The following is a 20,258-nucleotide window of genomic DNA, read 5'->3' on the forward strand; positions in this document are numbered from 1 at the left end:
GAAATCTTTTAATGGACTTTATATGGATTGTTTGGGAGTGAATTGCTCCTTTACTGCTAAAAGTTCAAACTTTGCTTTCCCTCTGCTAGTTTATATAAAGCTGGGACATCTATACATTTCCCTGTATTACGCAATTGTTTGTTTTGTGCTCCAAAATACGGTATTGAATTGAAGTTCAAAAACTGTAAATATTTGATTTACAACATTGTAAATATCCAGGCATGTCACTTTGTTTACTTGTTAAGCAACACTTCCTGCCCTAGCATCTAGTCCTGAGGCCGTTTATGGTGATGGAACACTTTATAAATTCAGAAACATAACAAATGTAAAGGAACTAAAAATAGAGAACACTTAGATACGAAAATTAATTAAATAAAAATAAAACGTGAGCAATCATTTAAAAATAAAATGTAACCATGCTTTCTTGTTCTTGGCCTGTGGTAGAGTCCTAAACACACAGATCCAAGAGGGAGCACACACTGGATAGAAAGTAAACATTTTAGAGTAATTCCTCAGAACCTACATGGATCTATGGCCAAGTAGAAGATTCTGCTGGGACCTTGTGCTGCTAATTTCAAATGTCCATTAAGGTGAAATACTGCATCTTTTTGACCAGAAGGAATCCTGTCTCGACCTCATCATCCCTCTAATCCAGCAAGGACAGCTAGATTCTTGCACTGAAGCCCTTCCACCCCATGGAGCTCGTGGACCATTACTTTAACCGGTGCCTATGATGTCTGAGTCGGCACTTAAAGCTTTTTGTTTGTCATTCAAAAGTGTCTGCTCAGTCATGTGACTCCTTGGGATAGGCCACTGAAGTTGTGCTCTGCTTTGAACTCTTCTATCCAGTCCTTTGTCCTCACAGGGTTCGAAAGTGAGGAGAGCTGGGAGCCATTTAGCTCCTGGGTATAGCCCAGGAGCTCCTGGTTGCCTTAAAATCAAGTTACCAGGAGCTATATTTGGTTCTACAGGCCAACTGATGCCATGCAAATATATCCATATGACATTAATCCTGTGCATTTAGGAATGTGCATGAATGCAGTAAGACACATCCAGAAGATGTTTAAAGCCTAATCGGTGATATTTAATTCACAAAAGTTTATAGTTTGCATATCCTTGGGGAGTTACATTTCCAGCACACTATATGCCATAATAGCTCCTGGTTTCCAGCGATAGCTCCTGCTTACTGGAGATGCCGAAACCCAGATGCTGCTTTTGGCTCCTGCTAATCAAATCCTTATTTCGATCCCAGTCTCATCTGAGCATCAAAGGCCTGTTATGAAAGGCCAGTACTGTTGCATCTTTCTTGTGAAATGTCTCCTGCAAGGCTGCTGGCCTCTTTGTTGCTGCAAACATTCTGCCCCTTGGGGCTTTGGTGCAGTAATTTGATCGGGAATAGGAACCATTACCATCAGAAAGACTGACCTCTAAACTAGCCACAGTACCCTCGGAACTGTGGACTGTTTCTTCAGGACTCTGCAGCTCTTTTCACATCCTTTGTGTCATTCGGCCTTAAATCCATCACTGGTGGCTGTCAACAGTACCTTAATGCTCTGTGTGCAGTCTTTGTTCCTTAGTACTGCCACTGTGAAGTCTGCTACTGACATTCTGGCATTGTGGTTCACGTCGGCAACCTTCTGATTTGGGGGCCTATGGAAGAGCCTTCCATCCCCACCAGGCCATAGGTTGCCTTTTCTGCAGCTTCTGTGGAACTCTTGTAAAACTTGCCTGTTTTCCATACAACCTGGAATTGACTATTGAATTTGTCTTTTTCGTTCCTATCGACAGCATTTCTGGAACTTTTAAACTATGGATTTGAATATTTGACTTGCCTGTACAATCATGTTTATTGCATGTAGATTGTTTTAGATATTGTTAGAAAACATCTACTGCTTATTTTATGCCCATTTTATAGAGCATTATGGCATATCCCCTGCTTCAGGTGGATCAATGATCCTGAGTCCAAATGTGCAGACCATGTTTTAGAAAGTATGGTTCCTGCATACTTGGGTCCAGCAAGTCACTCAGTCTTGGAGTTGGTGTCCCTCCACACTTGTATTCTTGATGGGCCTGGTCCTCCTGTTTTCTGGCTGTGGTTTGGTGATTGTGAAATCATGTCAGGTAGTTGTTTATCCCTGTTGGGTTAGATTTTTATTTCTATGCTAAATCTCCTTCCACTGTAAGACCCCGAGCACTTTTTGCTAGACTTGCAGATTCTTTTTCCATGTTCCCACTCACTCAGGAACCTTTTTCCTCACTTACACACTTTTACACTATTTATGGTCATTTTTCTGACTATGCATAGTTTACTTTTGAATCTATTCTTTCCTATAACCTTTTGGCCATCTATATGTTATTATTGCAGCACACAGCACTTTCTGTGCAGTTTTTCTAGTTTGACATTTGGGCTTCCTTTTTAATTTCTCTTAACTTACCTTGCAGATCCCTTTTACTTTTTATATAGTGAGACCAGTACACCTAACCTTATGTGGAGTGCTGGGGATATGCATGGTAGCTCCTTTCTCGCTGTTGAACATACTTCACTCATTTTTGTATGATTTTTACTCCGGCTGTCAAATCAGCTGCGGTAATGCACAGAAGTATTACCATTCTGCTAGAATGATCTAGAGGACCCCCATGCTGCCTGTCATGACCGCAGCCTCCAAGGAGTCAGGTTTAGCCCAACTGCCTCGGAAGCTGGGTCACACCTTCATTTCCAGGCACCCATCGGCTCCCATAGGGGCCTTATGGACCTTGTCCTGGCGCCAGTAGCGCCAGGCTCATAAGGGGACTCAGTCCCGGCACAGGACGTGCCGGGCTCATGATGTAAGGAATGGTGCTTGGGTGGACCTACCTGCTGCAGACCATGCTGCTCACTCACCTGCAGGATGAAATCCTCATCCATCCATGGCTGGAACTACTTTACCTCTGGGTGTGGCCAGCACCACTCCCTGGGACTGGATACTGGAACTATTCTGGAAGCTGGGACTTCTTACCTGGGCGAGGCTGCTGTGGAAGGAGACACCTAAGCACTCCAGTAAGCTATTTAAACCACGCCCGATCAGAGCAACGTGCTTCGCGTTATTCTGCAATAGCAGCAGGACGCTCACCGTGTCAGCTCCAGAGAATCTTCAACTTCTGCATCTGGGGAAGAGAAATCTGCAATCTTACCTTCCGAAATACCATCTTCGTCTTCAGCAGCATCTGAAAAGGGAAAAGAACACCAGGTTAGCACGAGATAAAAACCAGCGCAGCACTTACCCAGTCCATCGGTGCATCTCAAGCCACGGGCTGCAGCTTTCCATTTTTTCCGGCACCCTGTGGAAGCAAAGACATTGGTTAGTAAACCTCCGTGAAACTTTCCTTACCTGCGCTGCATTCTTCTCGCCTCCGCCGACGCTGCTACTCGCATCTGCGAAACAAAAGGACATCATTAAGAAATACAAACTCCATCTATACGCACGTGTTTTGGGCAGCGCTCATCTTTCTCACTCCTCGGTGCATTCCTCGAAATCCATTTTTCTACCCAGCTGCTTCTGCGACCTGAAAAAGGAACAGAGACATTAAGAAGTGCTTTTAACTTCGAATTGACATTTTCTACTTACTTGCCTGCAATACCTTCGCCATTCCATCGCTCTCCGGACCTCCATATTCAAGCAACCGCCGTTCGTGCTGCTAACAACGGCCTAGCTCCAAATCTTCATCCTCTGCAACCAAGAGGCTGGACAATTAACCAGTGAAGTAACTGGCTTCGGCGCCCCTGCACTGACGCAGGATGGAGAGCTCCGCTTTCACCTACATAAGGTGAGCACATTTAGCCTACGAACTACTTGGGAGTACCAGGAAGGGGAGGCAGCTTACCCCACAAAGACTGATATGCAAATGGATATTTCCCATCTGTGAAGGTACAGTGAGCAAAAAGCAATGGCTGCGAACTCTCAATGTGGTTAATGACCACTGAACAGGTTATCATGCCTTGTTCTTTCGAGAGAGGGGCGCCTGCTACCTTTTTTGTATTTTTGAAAGGAACTTGGGGTTGGTCACCCTAGGTTGCCTGGGGGCAACCAGACGTGGACTCCCTGCTCACTGTGCCTAGAGAGGCTCAGCTTCACCTCACTGATGATGCCCAACAAGGCTGAAACACGTGTATAGGGTTGCTGATGATACTCTTGTTCAGAGAGGAATTGCCATGGCATTTCGGTGCTGGACTGCCCTTGTGGGCGGGACAAAGACTGATATGCAAATGGATATTTCCCATCTGTGAAGGTACAGTGAGCAAAAAGCAATGGCTGCGAACTCTCAATGTGGTTAATGACCACTGAACAGGTTATCATGCCTTGTTCTTTCGAGAGAGGGGCGCCTGCTACCTTTTTTGTATTGTAGCTTACCCAGTCAGGCTTATATATCCATATTAACCCCTTGCTCTCATAATTGCAGACACCTCACCCTTCAGATCAAGATCTCCGTGAGGAAGGGGCCTTTCCAGGCGGGCATTCGAGGCCTGCGCGTGACCCTAGAAGACTCCGAGAACCCCCAGCCCAGACCTGCGCCTCCGAGGGATTCAGGTGAGCGTTACAGAACGCAAAGCCTACCGCAATTTTCCCACCCAGGCGCAATAGAAACTTCGGACACAGATCAACTGGCTCAATTGCTTGGGGAACTAAGGGCAGAAGTACACGCATCTCGCCAAGAAACAAACGCTTTACGAAGGGAGTTGATCATTGCCAAGGAACGGACGGATGATCTGGCCAGACAGTTGCTACAGGCTCAAGCGGGACAGACGCCACTGCCTCCCTATGGAGGGGGCGGCACTCCTACAACCTCAAGTAATCCGGTGCAAATTAATCTGCCAGGGAATGTGCCTTTGGCCCCGCCCGAACATTTTTCCGGTGATCCAATGCGATATGCAGTATTCATCAATCAATGCCGCTTGCACTTTCTGTGTAGACCCGCCGCATTCCCAACGGACCAAGCCAAGGTAGCGTTTGTACTTTCCTATCTTAGCGGTAGTGCTGCAGATTGGTCCATTCCTCTCGTGACACAGGATGACCCGCTCCTCTATAACTTTCAAGACTTTCAGACCAGTATGGAAAAGTTGTTCGCAAGACATTCACAGGGGCAGACCTTGGACAATGAACTCCTGTCACTCAGACAAGGTAATCAGGATCTCCTGGCTTACATAGCGTCCTTTAATAGACTGGTGGTTGAGACCAGGTGGCCTGAAGATAAGAGAATCACGCTCTTCTACAGAGGTCTACGTGGGGAACTTAAAGACGTTTTAGCACAGGTGGTTAATCCGCCGCAAGACTGTTCAGATTATATCGACTTAGTAGTCCAATTAGATCATCGGCTACAGAACAGGAAGACCGATCGATCCAGATTTGAAACCCGGGTACTTTCAAGACCTCAGAGCTCCGCTAAAGGGAATGACTCCGTGGAACCAATGCAAATAGGAGTAGTAAAAGGACCATTAACTCAGAAAGAACGGGAAAGAAGGCAATTACAGCTGTGCCTATACTGTGGGAATTCTGGACATTTCCTTCGTGATTGCTCAGTGAAACCGGTCAAGAAGACCGTAGGAGTTTCTGATAAAAATGCTGAGAAACTGGAATCGGGAAAAGACCTCGCCCGACAAGCGTAGAGGTCCGCTTGCCGAGCGTTAAAACCAGTTCCTTGACCTCGCATTTGGTAATGCCTATGGTCCTCATAAGTCCCAATAGACCAGATCGCATGCATGCTATCAAAGTATACATTGATAGCGGAGCAATCGGTAACTATGGGGACCAAGACTTGGCTATCAGGATGGATCTTCCCCTACATCCCAAGATGGTAAAGGACGTAATCACTACAGTGGATGGTACTGAAATAGCTTCCGGACCAGTTTCTCATACCACCATGGAGGTAACGTTGTTACGTCAAGACTGACATCGGGAGAAGATTGTGTTTGATGTAATCAAGGCCCCGCAGTTTCAGGTGATTCTGGGAATGCCTTGGTTGGAAAAGCACAATCCTCAGATAGACTGGCGAGCCAAGGTAATCCGGTTTCCAGAATGCGCTTCAACCTGTTATCCTCAGCCCGAAATCAAGCTAGCAGCCATCACTTGCGAGGACCCCCGATTACCTCTGGAGTACCAAGAGTTCAGCGACGTCTTTCAGAAAGATCAAGCCAACACCCTGCCTCCGCATCGGTCATACGACTGCCAGATAGACCTAATACCTGGGTCCACCCCTCCGTGCAGTAGAATATATGCCCTCACTGAACCAGAAAACCTCCATCTCAGGCAATACTTGGACCAGTACTTGGCTAACGGATTCATCCGCCCCTCGAAATCCCCGGCTTCCTCAGCTTTGTTCTTCGTCCTGAAAAAGGAAGGTGACCTAAGAACTTGTATCGATTATCGCGCCCTGAACCAGATTACAGTCAAAAACCGATACCCGTTGCCCTTGATTCCTGAATTATTGGACCAGGTGAAAGGCGCCTGCATATACACAAAGTTAGACCTCAGAGGAGCTTACCATTTGGTACGCATTAAGGAGGGCGACGAATGGAAGACGGCCTTTCGCACTAAATATGGATTATTTGAGTATCAAGTAATGCCCTTCGGACTATGTAACGCACCGGCCGCTTTCCAGTATTTCATGAATGATGTCCTCAGAGAACTTATTGATGTGTGCGTAGTCGTTTATATTGACGACATCCTGGTATACTCAGCCTCAGAAACTGATCATCGTAGACACGTCACAGCGGTTTTACAGAGACTTCGCCAACACCGCTTGTTTGCTAAACTGGAGAAGTGCACCTTTCACGCAAAGGAAGTGGAATTTTTAGGGTTCATCTTGTCACCCAACGGAGTTCACATGGACTCAAGAAAAGTGGATGCTATCACCAAATGGCCTTCCCCAACTTCCGTGAAAGGTGTACAGAGCATGCTGGGCTTCGCTAATTTTTACCGAAGGTTCATTCCTGAATTCTCTCGGGTAGTCCAACCTATCACGGCTCTTCTGAAAAAGAATAAAAAATTCGAGTGGACTCCAGAAGCCGAACAAGCCTTCCAAGAATTAAAAGCCAAATTTATCTCTGCTCCAGTCTTAAGGCATCCCCGTCCAGAACTTCCCTACATCGTCGAGACAGACGCTTCCAGTCTTGCAATGGGGGCGGTGCTGTCACAAAGAGACCCCGAAACGCACCAGTTACACCCTGTAGCCTTTTGGTCTCGCAAATTTTCGGCTCCTGAGATCAACTACACAATTACGGACAAAGAACTCTTGGCAATTAAGTCCGCCTTTAAGGCCAGGCGGCATTATCTTTTGGGAGCCCGGCACACAGTAACTGTAATCACGGATCACCATAACCTCCAGTACCTGAAGTCAGCTAAAGCTCAATCTTCGAGGCAACTACGCTGGGCTCTATTCTTCGCAGAATTCGATTTTGTAATCACATATCGACCAGGCGTCAGGAACGGAAAAGCAGACGCCCTTTCCCGGATAGGGGTAGACTAACTTACAGCTAATCCGGAGCCGGTGCCAATAATTCCTGAACAAAAGATACTAGGAGCAATCAACACACTATCCCTCGAAGAGATTAAAGCAAGGGTCAATCAACTCATAACTCCCGAAGATTCATCGAATTGGCAATTGAAAGGAAAGGATTTTACAATAGATCAGAACCTATTGTATTTCCAAGGAAGACTATTCTTACCCTGCGTTGACTTACAAAAACAGGTCATCACCTGCTACCATGATTCTCTAATGGAAGGACATCCTGGAGTTGCCAAAACCTCAGAGAAAATTAAAAGGCATTTTTGGTGGCCATCTTGGAGGAAAGATGTTAAAAAGTTTGTGGTATCTGCGCACAAAACAAGAGTCAGAAGGAAAAGCCAGCAGGATTACTACGTCCAATAGACATTCCACCAGGCCCTTGGCACACGCTCTCGATGGATTTTATCACGGATTTACCCCCTTGTTCCGGATACAACACAATTCTAGTGATCGTGGACCTTTTTTCAAAAATGGCTAATTTTATTCCCCTGAAGGGTTTACCTACAGCTTCCATTCTAGCCCGAGAATTTCTTGAAAACATTGTCCGGTTGCACGGTTTCCCTTCAGTACTAATCTCTGACCGAGGGAGCCAATTTATTTCCCATTTTTGGCGGAGTTGTTGTCGTTTAGCACAAATAGATGTACGACTTTCCACCAGCCATCACCCTCAAACCGACGGGCAGACTGAGAGAACTAACCAAACTTTAGAACAATATCTGCGCTGCATGTTGCATCAATCCGAGGGTACTTGGAAGGATGTCCTTTGGATTGCTGAATACGCTTACAATAATTCAATCCATTCTGGGACGGGAAAAACCCCTTTTTTCCTGCTGTATGGAAGTCATCCTCGAACCTCAAATCTGGACCCACCTCAAGCTCTCGGAACACCTGCTGTTGACCATCTGCATTCGACGATAACTCAAGTATTTAAAGAAGCCACAGCTCATCTTCAACGAGCTAAAGAATCATACAAAAAAGGAGCAGACCAACATCGAAAAGAGGCTCCTCAATATCAAAAAGGAGATAGTCTGGCTGTCCACTAAACATTTATCTTTAAAAGGGCCACGCACCTTCAACCCAAGATATTTAGGAACCTACTCGATCACGGCCATGATTAACCCAGTGGCTGTCAAACTAGAATTACCTACTCGAATGAAGATACATCCTGTCTTCCATGTTTCTCTCCTGAAACCTGTGCAACCCGGAACCCGTTTGACTAAACCCCCTGAGCCAATCCAAGTTGACGGGGAATCCGAATTTGAAATTCGAGACATCTTGGACTCCAAAATTTCCAAATCAAAACTATACTACTTGATTGATTGGAAGGGATATGGACCCCAGGAGAGATCTTGGGAACCCTCAGAATATGTACATGCACCTCGTCTAGTCCGAAGATTTCATCGGGCTTTTCCCAACAAGCCAAAACCTCCGGAAAAGACAAGCTTGGGAGGGGCCTTGAGGGGGGGTGCTGTCATGACCGCAGCCTCCAAGGAGTCAGGTTTAGCCCAACTGCATCGGAAGCTGGGTCACAACTTCATTTCCAGGCCCCCATCGGCTCCCATAGGGGCCTTATGGACCTTGTCCTGGCGCCAGTGGCGCCAGGCTCATAAGGGGACTCGGTCCCGGCACAGGACGTGCCGGGCTCATGATGTAAGGAATGGTGCTTGGGTGGACCTACCTGCTGCAGACCAAGCGTTGTCAGTAATCCCACCCACTCCAAAGGTGGCACTTTTCATTGGATAGTAGACCTGAACGGTAGGAGCTCAGTCTATTCCAACACGCCCTGTCCTTGGTCTGACCACCACATTATCCACTTAGAATGTATTGTGTCCTCCCACGTATTCCTCATTTTTGATATCTCCAATATCCGGCTTCAGCTGCTTTGTAAAAGAAATTAGGTGGAGGGCGCTGAGCGTCGATGCAGTGTACTCAATGTCCCTCCAGAACCCTCAGTCTCGAGGATGATCCCGAAGGTATATCTAGCACGCGCAGCACCCGTTGGCTTCGTCTTCAACTCCGACCCCCCCGAAGACCAGGTTTAAGAAAAATAGCAAGACTGTGACGCAAAAATGACGCTGACGGACCCACATCGGGTGTGCTTGTGGTGTCTCATGTGGAGCACAAAACCTTGACCTGTCTAAAGTCCCAGTCGATGACCAAATAATCTCTGAAGGAGCGTTAAGGGAAATTGGCGGTAGGTAGAATCCCCCATAAATCCCCTTTGATTACCCTGTCAAAAATCATTCTTGCGACGAAGCCAGAGAGGTCTCTCCTCGATGGAAGAAGACTAAAAGGTCCAGGTCACGGGGTGGCTCCCACCACTCCTCGTCGAGGAAATCAAATAAAAGGCATCATAAATCGCCTACTTTGTCATCCTCGTCTGATTGCTCCCGAGAGAGGACTATATCTTGCCCCACTAAGGCCTCTACTCCCGCTGAATAAGAATAATTCAGGAAGGACACGGTAAAATATTTCGAGAGTCAGAAACCCTCGAAGCAAGTAGTCCATGCTCCTAACGTGTCTTCTGAAGCCGGTAAGGAAAGGCCTCGAGCCAAATCTTGCCTGCCCTCTTGCCCGGGACAAAGGCCAGATTGTCATTGAGAGCTGCCGAGGCCTCGACACTAGGTCATCGAAGAAACCGAGCCATCGAAGTCAGTCAGACATGTTGAAGTCATTGACGCCATTAGCGCTGTTGACGCCATCAACGCCCAAGACGTCTTCATCAAACACATCGGCTCCATCAGGATCTGGCTCTAATCCATCAATGCCTTTACCAGTAATTCAAAAAACCTTCACACCTTTGCCTAGAAGGGATTTTTTTTTTAATCACTCGCATCCATTTATGAAGACCATGCGCCTTCAGATGACAATGATCCACATTTTGGATTGCAATATGGCACTCCTAATGTCCCTGATAGCTTTATATCAGAGAAATCTAGGGTGCAGGATCTGCGTGAAAATGTACAGTCAGCCAGTGGGGCGGACACTTCACCAGCATTGGATTTTGGTAAACCAGACCAGATGATCATGCAGATGCATCTTACAGACAGTTAATGACCAGGGTCACTGGTTTTATGGGGTGGAGCAGGCCTGCCCTGCCGTTGGAACAGAATGACCTCACGGATATCCTGGACAAAGCTCCTCAAAGGGATTGTATCCTACCTTTTCATTTGGCTCTACAAAAGAGAGTAAGTGCAAATTGGGAAGCACTGAAATGAAGTCCGGCAGTCAATCAAAACTTGACAAACAAATATAGGCCGTTAAGTAGTGACCCCAGCTACTTGGCTAAACATCCTAACCCAGAAAGTCTGGTGGTGCAAGCAGCAACCACTACCTCCAAGCAGACTGCCTATCCGACCATCCCACCAGATCGGGATGATGCACATGTAGACGCCTGGTCAAGGAAAATATTTTCTGCTGTTAGCATGGCTCTCAAATCATGTGCCCTTGCAAAATTCACCTGCACCCTATGGAACTGTGCATCCATGGCGGCTAAACATATTCCCAAAGGCGAAGAAAGAGACTGCTTCTTGCCCATTGTAAAAGATGGCAGAGAGGCCATGTGTGAGTCTCTCGGTCGGGTTTGTAGTCTGCTGACAGTATCAGCAGATCCATGGCGGCAAGCACCGTGATGCGCAGGTTTGCATGGTTTAGGAAGTCTGGATTTGTACCGGATATGCAGTCTAGAATCCTTAATATGCCTTGACGGGTTTCATCTTTTTGGCAGCAAGGCTGACGAGAGCCCTGAGAAGCTGCAGACCTCGAAGGCGGTTAAGTCTCGAAGTGCTTCTGTTAGGCAGCCTCAGCCCTTTCACCCCAATGGACTGTCTTGAAGGGTAGATCCTTTTGCTACTACTCAGTTGGAAGAGTGAGGGGCATTGCTGGTCAAAGAAGATTATCTCATGGTGGACGAGGGAGAGGTGCAAAGCCACCCAAGCAGCAGCATCTTTACCATCAGCCACTGCTTCAGCCGCCTCAAACCTCTGAGGTCTTGACTCGCGACACCTCGGTGGGAGGCAGATTGTCTCTGCATCTGAAAGAATGGCGTTAGATTACTTCAGAAGCTTGGGCTTTACAAACCATACCCCAAGGTTACTGCCTTCCCTTCATTCAGAGACCTCAGAATCATCCAGCGTTCCACCGACGCTGAAACTCGTCTAAATGTTGTGCCACTCTCCCTCCAAGTTGACTGCTGTTGTGGCAGTCATTCATGAGGCTTGGACTGGCGGCCCCTAGTAGAGGAGGAGGCGGAACCCCTCTTTCACTGACTTTGATCGTCCTTGTTCCGCTGAGCAGACTGGTAACATCGACAAAACCCCTGAGAGGAATAGCTGGAGCAACGGTAGCCTTTGTCGCGGGATCCCGCATACTTGGCATTCACAGAGGCTCCCCGAAATTAGTGAAAGGGATGAAACAAACGCCTACACTGCAGCATCACCAGGGACATCGCTGTATCAGAATCCTCCTTCATATTCTTCAGAGCCTCGTCATCTGCGGAATCGAGGCCCCAGCTGGTGGCCTGGGTTTCGCCAGCAAAGATGACTGCTTGGGAGAGGAGCTGGAATGTCTGGAAGACTCTTTGCCAGACCGCGAATGACGCCGGTCCTTCGAAGACGACTTCTTCGCTGATGAGGACGAATGTTCCCGCAACTTCTCCTTGTCCGAAAACGAAGGCCTGTGTGATGGTCCGCAGGCTTCTCCAGCCGGCCACTCTAAACCTTTTACTGCTGAGCCCGTGGTGCAGGCATGCCTGGAGTGGGGCCTTCCAACCCCCGTGCCTGTCTACACCGGCCTTGCCACTCAAGACTCACTGCTATTTCTGAAATCCAAAGCCGAGCCTGCCTCCGGGCGCGGTTTCTTTGGCACCGGCTCCACCGACTGCACCCTCTGGCGCGAAGGAAACCTCTTCGCCGAAGAAGTAGAAGACTTGCCCCTGCGAGCTGAACCAACCTCTGATCCTGGATAGGCCCCTTCGTTTAACCTCAAATCAGCCGCCGGTTACGGTCTTTGAGCGTCTTCTGAGAGAACCCCTGGCAAATCTCGCAGTTCTCCACGGAGTGATTGGGGTACAGGCAGTCTGCATGAGAGTCCCCTTCACACATGTTCTAGAGACCGCAGGTCTCGCATGGCCGGCACGACGACTACTTCGGGCCCATGGATGACATGATGGGCCTGGAACACACCAGAGTTGCAAACCGTAGAAAATGTGAAGAGCAAAAAATTCTCCAGAGAGAACACGAGGTGATCCTAACAGTTTGGAGGTGTTAAAATCTGAAGGGAAGCCGCGGGGGTGGGGCTATTTATACTGGTCGTCCTATTGGTACAGCCCAAAGCACCTATAAAGACGTCGATGGGACACTCAGTGTCGACGTTTTTCATAGGAAAACTGCTATATGAAAGTTACTGATGTTTCCCAGCCTGATGACGGGAAATATTCACAGCACGTGAATCCATGAAAGATACCAACGCTGGAGAAAAGGAGTTACAGGTAAGAAACTACTCCCTTATCTATCGCACACCACCAGAAACCCAAGCTCTCCAACCTGCCTCTGCCTCCAGCGCTTAGTCTTAGCTCATGCAAGCTCACTAGAGAACACATTTTACCTTTGCTGGACACGCCTAACCTTAAACTGCCATACTCCAACGACCCCAACATCCTAGCCGACCTCTATGCGTCTGCTCTAACCACTGTAATGGACCTGATCGCCCGCTAATGCCACGCATAGCGAAACTTTTTAGATACTCACTCATGGTGGACCCGAGACTAGCGAATTCTGCAAAGAAAAGCTCCTTGCTGAATCAACATGGCACAAAACGCCATCTGACGCCACAAGAGCAGAGTTTAATAAAATTTCCAAAACCTACAAATTGGCTATCATTTTAGCGAAATACTCTTCCTTCAACACAAAAATCGCCAATGTGAAATGCGACACCAGAGAACTGTTCACCATCTTTAGGGAATTTGAGACCTCATCTTGGGCCCCCCCACCTAGTCACCAAGGATGAATCCTGGTTTTGGGTAAGAATTTCATATTTGGGATAAATCTTCCTTACCTGTGTCAACCTCAGAACTTGTTGCTTTGACTAGGTAACTATTCTACCTTGTCCCTAGGTGTTAGGGAGAATTCTCAAAAATGTGCTAACTGAACTTTAGGACTTTATCTCTCATGTAATTTTTATGTGATTTATTCTGTATTTTTTTTCTTTTTTTTTCTTTTTTTTTTTTTTACTTTGGAGTCTAACAAATTCCATATGCATCATCTTTACATTGTGTCACACACCACCTTCAGTTATCAATATGAATGTATCCCACCCTAAATCGAAGATATCTGAAAAGAAATTTTACTAATCACTCTAATTCCTTTCTGGGTGACCTCTTAGTTCCATCAATCATCCAATTCAATTACTCATGGAAGTCTTGGAAAATTGAATTGGTTGGATAGGGAAGACATTTTTTACTCATGTGTTCTTTAATTCACATTAGTAAAGTGCATTTGTACAAAAAATACAACAAAGTTTGAACTAAACAGTGATGTCTGTGTAACATTCAATAATAAGCAAATCTTAATAAAAGTAAACTTTTTGTCTTCATGATTCATGACAAAAAACATTGAACAACATAACAAACAAGAATTTAAGTTTCAGAATGTGACCTAAAAAGTGAGTTTAAAAGAGAAACTTAAATACAGCTCCCTTATTGCACATCCTATTGTGGGTGTCCTGGAAAAATATCCCTGCATCTTTCCCTGGTAACTGCTCTGTCTGGTAAAGAGGCAGGGATTTGTAAGGGTTCCAAAATGTCCTAAGGCTGCAATGTAGCCTGGTATCTGGGTCTTTATGGTTAAAGAATTCTTTGCCTATGTGGGGCTTGATCACCAACCAAGCTCTTCACATTTCGGCGGTCTTCAGACGTTTTGTTATTCCGCCTTCATGAGGGCATCTCATTTGAAGACCCTGTATAAACATGCAAAAAGTAGAAATTGGTGTTCGGCTGACAAATTACCTGCCGATACTGTAATCCTGGGTCATGTCTGGTCTGGAGTGCTAGGCCGTCCCTCCAGCACCCGTGCGGCTACTACTGTGCATCGTTATTTCCACAGTTGTGGTACACCTTTGCCAGGGCCCTTTCCTAATGGTGTTTGTATGGGTCCCTGTGGGTGTAGAATACAATGACGGAAAAACTTGTATCAGAGGGGCCAGTTTTTGTGGAGCATTTCTTATTCAGAGTGGGGCGCCATCTTAAAATGCAAAGGGCCCTGATGGGTTACTTGGGTGGATCTCCAGGGTTCTCATAAAATGCAGTGGACCGGAGCGGTTTGGTTGGGCATGCCAGGATGTGAAGGAATAGTTTCCCGCCTTTGTTTTTACCTGTAGTCGTTTGAATGCAACTGGAAAGTCAAAGAAAAGAAAAACCATATGAGAGATGTGTTTACTCTAACAGCCAGTGGCGGAGTTGCAGGGGGTTAAACCGTAATCCCAGATCAGTGGTACCTGCACGTAGTTAACCTGCGGGTTGGGCTCTCCAATACCAGTGTTGTGTGTCCGGCGGGGTCCCCTGTGGTCTGTAAACCTGTATCCGATGATATTATAATTACTGTCCATGGGGTGTATGTTTGTTAGGCATATTGTAAAAATGCAATTTGTCACACAAACATACGAAAAACTACTGATGGATCATGGCCCATGAAGTTGGTTTGCCGTGAGCCGTATACATCAACTCTGTGACGGCATGCTTTATGTGTACAAAAAAATTCTCCTAAATACGGGGGATGCAGGTCGGAATAGAGGTAGACGCTTACCTTGTTGCTCGTGTGGGACCCACAGGGATTCGGACACACGCGAATGTGTCTGTGTCTACCAGCGTCCGTGTCTGTGAGATCGGAGTCGCGCTGGTTGCTAGGGAGTTGCAGACGCAGGTTCTGCAACGGCATTGGTGCACGTGACCCCGGAAATAACGTCTCCCAGCTCACTGCGTGCAATGTTTACTGTAGTCAAGGTGATGGGGTTGATTCCCTTTGTTGTGCTGGTCCTGGATCTGGCTCTGGGTCGCTGTCGGACGTGAAGCTGAGTTGTGCAGCTGATCACAGCCTGTAAAGTTCCTTAACAAAATATGCCGCTGGGAAATGTGTAGCCCGCTATGTATGGTGCTGTCGTGCTGGTTGAGAGTTAAAACCAAGCTCTCCCCTTTCTGGCTCCAATGCTGCTGGGGTCTGTATATGCTGCATGGAAGACGTGCACATAAAGTCACCCTGAAAGATCTTGTGGTGTTGGACCTACAATCTATGTGGTCCGGCCTGATTTTTATGAAAAAGGTATGCTGAGTTATAGATCTAGTGTTGTTCGTATTATAGTCAATTAAATGCTCAGCATGTCAGTTGATTAACAAAATATGCCGCTGGGGAAAGTTGTAACCCGCTATGGATTGTATTGTCATGCTGGTGGAAAGGTAGAACCATGTTCTCCCCTTTCAGGCTCAAACGTTGCTGAGGTCTATATATGCTGCATGGAAGACGTGCACATAAAGTCCCCCTGAGAGATCTTATGGCGTTAGACCTGCGATCTGTGTGGTGCGGCCTGAAACAAGTGTATGCTGGATTTTTGATCTTATGATGTTCGTGTTATAATCGACTCAATGGACCACCGATTGAAAAATTTCATTTAATCCCTGGTGGTATGAGTCTAAGCCGTGAATGCATCTGGATTCCTTGTGTAATGAGCTGTTACATCTGCTCAACCCTTCACTTTCTCTAGTACCCACCATTTTATGTCGTTGGGTGAGTGTCTAGCCTCCAAGTGTGATACCAAAGGTGCTGACAAAGTTTTGCAACAGATTTTGGATCTGTGTTCCGAGATCCTTAAATGTGCTGATCTCATTGTCTGTCCCACGTATCTCAAGCCGCACGGGCATTCAATACAATAGATGACTTGGGAACTCTTGCAGTTGGTAAAGTCTTTCAGTGTCCATGTCCTCTGGCCAATCTTAAGTTTTCATTTTACTCGTAAATTGACACGCCACGCAATTCCCACAGGGGTGGTGCCATTGTATAGGACGTAATGTTTTGTCCTGTTTGAAAAGATTCTGCCTTGAAGAGGGAATGCACTAAATGATCTTTGAGGTTTTTGGCCCTCTTGTATGCGAATCGCTATGGTAGGTCCTCTGGTAGGTTAAGTTTGGCAATGTGCCAATGTTTCTGAATGATTCTCTTGATTTTTGCTGTATGTCTAGCATGTGTAACCACGCAAATGAGGCGGTCCACCCCCGGATCAGACAGGGCATTTTTGCACTGCAAGAGTAGTTCCCCATTTGTGTTGAGGGCCCTTTTAGCAGATTGATCCAGAAGTTTTTTTGGATAGCCTCGTTCCTGTAGTCTTTGTGACAACATTTTTGCATGTTTAAGAAAATCCTGTTTCGAAGTACAGTTCCTCCGTATCCGCAGGTATTGACCATAGGGCAGGTTCTGTTTAGTATGCAACGTATGATTACTATCGTGGTGTAATAGAGTATTTCTATCTGTGGTTTTACGATGGAGATCACACAATAGTTTACCGTTGAAATGTTGAATAGTAAGGTCCAAAACGGGGACCTTGGATTTACTGTGTTCAATGGTAAATTGTATGGCTGCATTGCAGGAATTCAACCATTCCCAAAAGAGTAGGAGCTGACTCAATTCACCTGTCCAGATGAAAATGACATCATCTATGTACCTGTGCCAATGAAGAACTTGATGTCTCCAGCGGTTAAGTGGGGAAAACGCATATTCCTCATATTTGGCCATATATAAAATGGCCAAACTCGGGGCAAATGCTGCCCCCATCGCAGTCACCTTCATTTGGAGGTACATCTGTTTGTCGAAAGTGAAGAAGTTCTTTTGGAGGGCTATCGTCATTAGTTCAATGATGAAGTTCGTGGGAACCCGATCTTGTGAAGGGTTACTGGTCAGCCACTCTCTGGTGCATTCTATTGCTGCTTATTGCGAAATATTCGAATAAAGAGACTTAATGTCCATTGTGACTAGAATCTGGGTAGCTGGGTCAAAAGGTAACTCCTCAAAGATAGTTATGGTATGAGTGGTGTCTCTCAGGTATGTGCTGGTTTGCATACTAAGTGGTTGCAAAAAATTGTCCATGAATTTACTCGGAGGTTCCAACACCGGCTCACATCTTGAGACAATCGGTCTGCCTGGTGGGTTGATTGGATCCTTATGAATCTTGGTAGGGCATAAAAACAAGGAGTTCTGCCCCCTGGAGTGGTGAGAAAGTCAGCTTCTTTGGAAGATAACCAATCTATAATGCAAAATTTACCACTTCTGATATTTTAAGACTCGGGTCTTTCGTGGGATCCTTGCGGAGGATGAAATAACATTCCCGATCATTTAAGATGGTCAGCACCATATCCTTGTATTGAGTGCTGGTCATGATCACAATTCCTCCTCTTTTGTCTGACGATTTAATGACAATGCCCTTATTGTTTTGTAGGGCTGTGAGTGCTTGTTTCTCATCCCTAGTTAGGTTGTGATAGACTCCTACTTTCTTTTTGTTATTTTTGACTTTAGAGAAGTCCTGTAGGGTGCATTTTTCGAACGTCAGAGGTTCGTTGGGTATCTGACTGTCCGATGGGGTGAAACTCGATGGTCTGTGAAGACCTGTCTGTTTCTAGATCCTCGGAGTCCGTAGAGTGTTCTTTAAAGAAAGTACGAAGTCTCACTTTCGTAAGAAATGTGCGGATTTCAATTTTGGAATCGTACCAATCCGTGTCTGCAGTGGGTACGAATGATAAACCCTTCATGAGTACTGATCTTTGGCTTTGCCAGATTGGGGACCTGGCTGACCACCTTGATTGAGGTTTGCTAAGTAATTGTCAGCAATATACGGGTACACAATCTCAAATAGAAAATCTTTAATGTCTTTTTGCAGTTTTTTGGTCTTCCTAGATAGTGTAGTTGTTTTAAAGTCCTCAAATACTTCTAACAATTGTTTTTGGGCATCAGTGATAGTTTGTTTATTTTTTATTTATTGCATTTGTTATACGCCCAAGCCCTGAGGTATCACGGCGTAGAAGAATTTGTACATTAAATACTTGGCATGAAGCTTGGTGGTTGCAGTTAAGTAGGGTTATACATATTCCTGGTTAACTTTACAGTTGCATTACAGGTTGCACTACAATGAGCGATACCATGGTACTTAATATAGAAAAAAAGAGGGCAACCAGAGGATGGATGCCCTGAGGGATAATGTGGTAACTAATAAAGCATACAGAGGAATGAGAGCAGTGAGAAATAGCATGGTAATTCCTATATACACAAAGGCATACAGGAGAGTGAAACAGTGTGAAGTGCCGAATATGACCCGGGGCTGGCCCCTTAAGTCTACCTGTTAGTTCCAGTCTGCGGGTGAGGACTTCAGGGGATGAGGCTGTCACTACCGAAACGGGGATGAGCGCAGAGGCTGGCAGGCCTGTTGGGCACATGTGGGATTCAATATTTGTTGAATAAGCAGGTTTTAAGGAGTTTCTTGAATTTAGTTAGTGATGTTTAATTATTGATGTAGTTTGGGAGGGAGTTCCATACTCTGGGTGCAGCTGTTGGGAAACTAGAGTTCCCTGTTCTCGAATTCTTGAATCTAGGGATGTGTAGTAGTGTATTGTTGTTAGATCTAAGCACTCTGGTAGTGGTTTTACGGTTGATACTTTTGTTGACATAGTTGGGTGTGTTACCTGTAACACATTTGTGTGTAGTTGTGAGGGTTTTGTGCAGAAACCTTGCTTGGATAGGTAGCCAGTGAACTTCTCTTCTGTGAGAAATGTGTTCTCTTTTTTATGCCTAGAGCTGCTCTTAGTGCTTTATTCTGCAGTAGTTGCAGTTTAATTAGGTTTTTCTTCGAAGTCCCTAGTATTAGTATGTTGCAGTAATCAATCTTGGCAAGTATTAAGGCTCTGGCAAGAGTGATACAGTTTTGTTGTGAAAGGAAGGGCTGGCTCAATGCAATTAGTTTGGCAGTATAAGCAGTGGAAGAAGAGAGGGCACTTATATGTTTATTCATCGTAAGACTGGAATCTAGATAAATGCCTAATGTTTTTACTTGGCTGGAGATCGGGATGTCAATGCCGTCTCTGACCATGGGTGTGTTGAAGTTTGGCTAGTTTTTGTTGGGGTGCCTACTATCAGAAATACAGTTTGTTCCCCATTTAGACAGAGGCTATTTGCTGCTATCCAGTTCTGGATGATGGCATAGATTTTATTAACAAGAATAGTGTCTTGTTCGAGGTTGCCTGAGATTGGGATTAGTATTTGAGTATCAGCAGCAAAATTCGTGTATACATCTCCCATTGCATCTGGGGCTGCAAACAGAAGTTTTGTATAAGCATTGTAAAGTGTTGGTGAAAGACATGAGCCTTGAGGGACTCCAAACGGCACCGGAATGGGGTCGGCTGAGATTGTTGGTTTTGAATTGATTCCCTTCTGTCTCTAATTATTTCTGCATTTGGTGACTAATTCTCTGCGCCGTGGTGATTGTTATGACCATTAAGTCCCGGCTGCATTTTGTTGCAATATAACTGAAATTAGTCGCGTATTCTTTATCGTCTAGGAAGAGACATGGGGTATTTTTATCAGACCATTAGGGATAATGCTTGCTTTCAGATATTGCCTTAAAAAGTGGCCATGTAATTCTGTTCTGAAAGTCTTCTTTTTTTAATCGAAGTATTTCATCCCCTGTGTTGC

General features: G+C 45.8%; 1 protein-coding gene across 1 annotated transcript in view; it reads left to right on the forward strand.

Moving 5' to 3' along the window:
* The window catches only part of NOP14 (NOP14 nucleolar protein), a 423,446-nt gene that overhangs the window by 278,230 nt on the left and 124,958 nt on the right, over positions 1 to 20,258 (forward strand). The window lies entirely within an intron of this gene.

This window comes from Ambystoma mexicanum, chromosome 6q (genome assembly GCF_040938575.1).
Source record: "Ambystoma mexicanum isolate Mex_15411 chromosome 6q, UKY_AmexF1_1, whole genome shotgun sequence".
Taxonomy (NCBI): domain Eukaryota; kingdom Metazoa; phylum Chordata; class Amphibia; order Caudata; family Ambystomatidae; genus Ambystoma; species Ambystoma mexicanum.